The following is a 6,015-nucleotide window of genomic DNA, read 5'->3' as shown; positions in this document are numbered from 1 at the left end:
CCGGGGCACGAACCCGTGTCCCCTGCATCGGCAGGCGGACTCTCAACCACTGCGCCACCAGGGAAGCCGTCTAATAACTACTGAAAGTTCTCTTCGTAACTCCCAAGTTTTCTGTGGTGCCAGTAGGTATTCTCTGAATTAAAAAATATAAATTTTTTCAGAAAACACACAAACTATGTAGAAAGATGAAGTCCTTTCTTCTTTCCTGTGTTGGTGCCTGACCAGGAAAGAATTGAGTAAGTTAAAACTATTGTTTGCTCACCGCTGTTGAAAGAGGTTGCTTTTAAATCAATCCTGTGAGTGTAACGCTTTTGTCGCTCCTCTTTACTAGAAGTCACGTGAGTTTTCGTTAATGTGAATATATTTTGTTTACTGCTCTGCTGATAATTCACTTTTACTAGCACAAGCCATGTAGAAAACTAGCCTTTTGGACTTCGATTAGAAATTTTAATAACATTATAATATACATTGTCATTAAAAGGATTTTGGTAGTTCTTGCAATTAAAGAACAAGGCCAAAAAAACCCAATTAGTTACTTGTGATTATTTCACATCACATGAATCTCTGTTTTCAGAAACAAGAAATCACTAATTAATCCACCCCATTTCCTTCAACATAAATGTTTGTTGGTATGGGTGACAGAGCTGCGTCTTGCAAACCCAGATCTCAAAATTCCAGTTCTAAGACCAGTGTCTTCATGAGGAAGAACGACTCTTCCATAGGTTGGAAGATTAGAAGAGTCTGGCTTCCTCAGCAATGTTGGCCCCATTTTAACCACTTTGCTTCTGTGCATTACAGAGATATCCTGTTTCTGTGAGGCAGGAAGTACATAATACTAGGTTTGGTGAAAGCACTGGATTTAGCATTTGAAAATGAGGGTTTGCATCTTACGCTATGCTTACTGTGAGATCTTGAGGAAATTGTTAAATCATTAAACTTCTCTGAGCTTCAGTTTCCTCATCATAATATTATGGTAAATAACTAATTTAGGCTTTTGTTGTGAAGATCGAATGAGAATACAGATGAAGTGCTTTGCAAAGAGTTATTACAAATGTTTATTGAGATGTAATTCACATACCATAAAATTCACCCTTTTAAAGTGTACCATTTAGTGGTTTTATTATATTCACAGAGTTGTGTAACCATCACAAATTATCAGTTATTTTGAGTGGTGATTCTTAGAAATGAAGTCCTAAATTTATAATGCGACTGTCTCTATAATCTTTGCCATGAATTATTTAAATATAATATGAAACAGTTATGTCTTATTATTATATACACTGCTTCCTATGTGGAGAGGAAACCCAAACTATAACTTTAAAGAGGTCCATAGCAATCAGTGGATCCTAAAATGGAAGATACTTATCTAGTGCTCTGTCACATATAATCAGTTAAATTTTTGTGAGAACTTTTTGCTTCTATCTCAGTAATATGTTTCCTTCCTTCCTTCCTTTATTTCTTTCCTCCCTCCCTCCCTCCCTTCCTCCCTTATCTTTTTGGCTGTGCCATGCTGCTTGCTTGGGATCTTAGTTCCCCAACCAAGGATTGAATCTGGGCCCATCAGTGAAAGCACCATGTCCTAACCACTGGACTGCCAAGGAATTCCCTATCTTCCTGTTAATTCTAATTTCAGTTAAAAAAAATATTTGTTGAGCCACAGGCATTAATAAGACACAGTCTGCCTCAATAACACAATCTTATAATAATATGTCATATTTATTGAGCACTACTTTGTGCCAAACATTGGATATTATTAGCCTTGCTTTACATGGGTCAAGAGAGGATTTAAAAAAAAAATAGAGAAGAGGGCTTCCCTGGCGGCGCAGTGGTTGAGAGTCCGCCTTGAGGCCCACGTACCGCAAAAAAAAAAAAAAAAAAAAAGAGAAGATATCATTTAATATGGTGGAAGAAGAAGAGTGCAGATAAATTAAAATTATTTTAAGGCATCACCAATGCTTTAAATTTGGACTCATTGAATCAACATAAAATGGATAAGATCAGATTTTTACAGAAGTTGGCTTGTTTGAAAAAGCCCTCTAGATTGTCTTTTTCCTTTTGCTCTGATTTCATGTTATGTACTAATTTGACTTCCCATGCTTCTTTTTTTCTGAACTTTATTTAATTTTTTTATACAGCAGGTTCTTATTAGTCATCTATTTCATACATATTAGTGTAGACATGTCAATCCCAATCTCCCAATTCATCACACCACCACCACCACCCCACCACTTCCCCCTTGGTGTCCATACGTTTGTTCTCTACATCTGTGTCTCTATTTCTGCCTTGCAAACCGGTTCATCTGTACCATTTTTTCTAGATTCCACATATATATGTTACCATATGGTATTTGTTTTTCTCTTTCTGACTTACGTCACTCTGTATGACAGTTTCTAGGTCCATCCATGTCTCTACAAATGACCTAATTTCGTTTCTTTTTATGGCTGAGTAATATTCCATTGTATATATGTACCACATCTTCTTTATCCATTCATCTGTCGATGGGCATTTAGGTTGCTTCCATGACCTGGCTATTGTGAATAGTGCTGCAATGAACATTGGCCCATGCTTCTTAATACCACGAAAAAGAAGCCTTGGAGAGAGGATACAAGAATTTCAACTATCAGGAAAGAATATGATTTACGTTAAATAATTAAATGATAGTTCATGCTTAAGGGACTAAATCATTTTTTTAACTTCTAATTATGAGAATTTTCTAACATACAAAACAGAGGGAATATATAGTGAATTCCTATATAGTTTTCACTATATATACTATTCAATGATTATCGATACTTTGCCAATTTTGTTTCATTTATTCAGTTTTGGTGGGGAGGAGGCTGGAGTATTTTAAAGCAAATTCTGTACATCTTGTCATTTTTCCTAGGTATCTCTTGTGTCCCCCTCCCAGTCCACTCTTTCTCTGCCTCTCATCCCTGCTCTGATTCCCTTGAGGCTTATCTGTATAGAATGCAGATAAGGACTGCATTACCCAATAGCATAAGGACTTCCTTACCCAATAGCATCTAGTTGGGTTCTGCTAATGGATAGTATCACCAGGAGCTTAATACCTTGAGGTACTATTCTTCTGGCTCCCTTTCTGAGGGTTTGTAGCAGCCAGGTGTATCCTTCAACCAAATGTCACAACTTCTTGTCACAAGGCTTCTCTGTCTCTGGGTTCTGATAACCACACCCTTTCCTCACCCTTAGGCCTAGGGGTGTTAACAGTTGTTATTACTAGTCCAGGGGTACTGGGATATCCCTTCTAGTTTCCCTACAGTCTTCCTGCATCTTTGAAAAGGATCCTTTTTATTAAATTCTCTTTAAATTACCTGATTTGCTTGCTACTGTTTTCTGCTAGAAACCTGACTGAAATGTCATTTTACACATATATACTTTAGGCTGCATCCCTAATTGATAAAGATATTTTTTTTTAAATGTAAACACTATGTTACTGTCACATGTAACAAATTAACGATACTTTCTAAATATCATTTAATACCCAGTCCAAATTCACATTTTTCCAATTGACTAAAAACATGTCTTTTGGTTTAAGATCCAAACAAAATCCATTCTTTAAAAATTATTGCGCCTCTTAGTTTTCTTTAGTCTATGTTGTTGATTTATTGGAGAAACCAAGTCATTTGTTCTGTAAAATGTCCCACATTCTGGATTTGGCTGACTGCTTCTACATGGTGTCATTTAACTTTTTCCTCTATCCCTTGCATTTCCTTCAAACTGGTAGCTACATTTAAATGTTTAATTAAGTTTAGTTTCTTTCTTTTCTATTTTTTTTAAGGCAAAATACTTCATAAGTGTCACTGTGTACTTAAGGCATATAATGTATAGTTCTACTTTTGGTAATACTAAGATTGATCAAGTGGTTTATAAATATACCATCAGGGCTTCCCTGGTGGCGCAGTGGTTGAGAGTCCGCCTGCCGATGCAGGGGACGCGGGTTCGTGCCCCGGTCCGGGAAGATCCCATATGCTGCGGAGCGGCTGGGCCCGTGAGCCATGGCCACTGAGCCTGCGCGTCCGGAGCCTGTGCTCTGCAACGGGAGAGGCCACAACAGTGAGAGGTCCGCGTACCGCAAAAAAAAAAGAAAAAAGAAAAAAATTATATATATATATATATATCATCAGTCTTCCACTTTTTAGTATGCATTATTTTCATAGCTCTATTGACTTATTAAGGGTTGAAAATTGGTGATTTTCTGAATCCCTCATTCCTTTTCCTTTATCAGCTGAATTTCTTCTATAAAGAAGAATTTTCCCTTAGTAACAATTTGGTCACTCTAAAATTCAGTTTGTAAAGGAAATCCAGGATTTAATCGATATCCTTTATTAATATTCAGAATGAGTTAGTGCCCCAGCAGCCTTTAATTATGACTAATTACCTTGTTACCATGATGAACTCATGGATTTTTATATATTTGATATGTTTCAATACATTTAATCATTATTATTTCTGATATGCTATTTATTATTTCTATGTTAGGTCAGTGAGAGCCCCTTTTCATTGATTCCTTTAGGCCTTTATTGGATTTTGTTAGTGTGATAAAGTTTAACTTTAGGAGAAGAGAGAGCTCAACTCTGGATACTGATCCACTTGTGTTTTCAGACCTGCAACACTGAGAAATAACCCTAGACTATGGTGGATTCATCAAGGTGACCCTCAATAGAGACCAGTCATCTAGCCTCCCTTGCTTACAGTTATTCACTCAATAAATGTTTTTTTTTTGAGGACCTACTCAGTGTAACATACCCTGTTAGCTTTGGTGAAATATCAGTGAAGATGTAGTCCTTGATTTTACCTACCTTACAAGAGGGAACAAAAGAGAGAAGAAAAACTAAAATATAGTGTAAAACTACTGTGGTTAAAAGAGGACATTACTCTGTAGGAGCACAGGGAAGGGCCTCCTACTCAGACTTAAGGGAAGGCTCCTTGGAAAAAGAGTCATTCTAGCTGATCCCTTTAGGATAAGTAGGAGCTAAAAGGTCAAGAGAAAGGAAAGAGAGACAGAGCCAGTGCAGTTTGTAAAATCCCAGAGAGAAAGCCCAGGGTGGTCAGGGTACTCTAGGCTGGGGTGTGAAGAGGGAAGTAGCAAGACATCAAGGTTAAATGAGATAATGCTATACTGGTTAAGTACTAAAAAGTACTTAGTACATGGCCAGCACATAGTTAGTGCTTAATAAAGGCTAATATATAAAAATGGAGTTCAAGCAGATGAAAGTTATATAATGATGAATTTTGCACTGAGGCCTCACATAAGATAAAGAGAAATGAAGGTGGGAGAAAACCTCACCAAAATTTAGAATTACGTTACAGTGGCATCTGTAAACAGAGAGGGAGATGGGATGTTTAAGAGATTGTAAAGGCAATTCCTTCGGCTTGATGTTATCAGGGACAGAAACTTTAAAACTCTGAATGTTAGGGAAGAGATCTGAGTCATTACATTAAAAAAACTATTTTGTAACTATATCAAGCTTACAGAAAAGTTGCAAGTATATACAAAGAACTGTTTTTTCCTGAACCATTTGAAAGCAAGTTGCTGATATTATTATGATGTCCCATTAACCTAAATATTTTAATGTTTATTTCCTCAAACAGCATACTCCTATGTAACCGCAATAAGATCAACTAAATCAGAAAATTAACATTGTTTACATTTCTACCATCTATCCCTCAGACTCCATTCAAGTTTGGCCAATAGTCCCAGCACTGTCCTTTATAGTAAAAGGATTCAGTTCAGAATCATGCATTGCATTTACTCATTATGTCTCATTAATCTCCTTCAGTCTGGAAAAGTTCCTCAGTCCCTCCTTGACTTGCAGACCTTGACAGTTTTGAGGATTACAGGTCAGTTATTTTGTAGCACCTCTCTGAATTTGGGTTTGTCTGATGTTGCCTAGATGTTAGTTTCAGGTTATGTATCTTTGACAGGAATACCACAGAAATGATGGGATGCTCTTCACATTGTATCCTATCAGATGACATGATTTCAGTTTGTCCTAT

The 6,015-nt window shown here is 36.8% G+C and overlaps 1 long non-coding RNA gene across 3 annotated transcripts in view; it reads left to right on the top strand.

The window, feature by feature from the left end:
- LOC112402437 (uncharacterized) overlaps nucleotides 1–6,015 on the top strand; it is a 91,020-nt gene that overhangs the window by 1,924 nt on the left and 83,081 nt on the right. Inside the window, exon 1 of one of the 3 annotated variants that reach the window (XR_003003704.1) lies at nucleotides 5,642–5,859. The exons of the other annotated variants lie outside the window; for them this stretch is intronic. This is a non-coding gene — a long non-coding RNA (uncharacterized LOC112402437). Of the gene's footprint in view, nucleotides 1–5,641; nucleotides 5,860–6,015 lie in introns of those variants that run through there. 3 annotated transcript variants of the gene reach the window in all.

Source organism: Neophocaena asiaeorientalis, unplaced genomic scaffold (genome assembly GCF_003031525.2).
Source record: "Neophocaena asiaeorientalis asiaeorientalis breed wild unplaced genomic scaffold, Neophocaena_asiaeorientalis_V1.1 scaffold363, whole genome shotgun sequence".
Taxonomy (NCBI): Eukaryota; Metazoa; Chordata; class Mammalia; order Artiodactyla; family Phocoenidae; genus Neophocaena; species Neophocaena asiaeorientalis.
The sequence above is the reverse complement of the archived record's forward strand: the minus strand, read 5'-3'. Positions and strand labels throughout refer to the sequence as shown.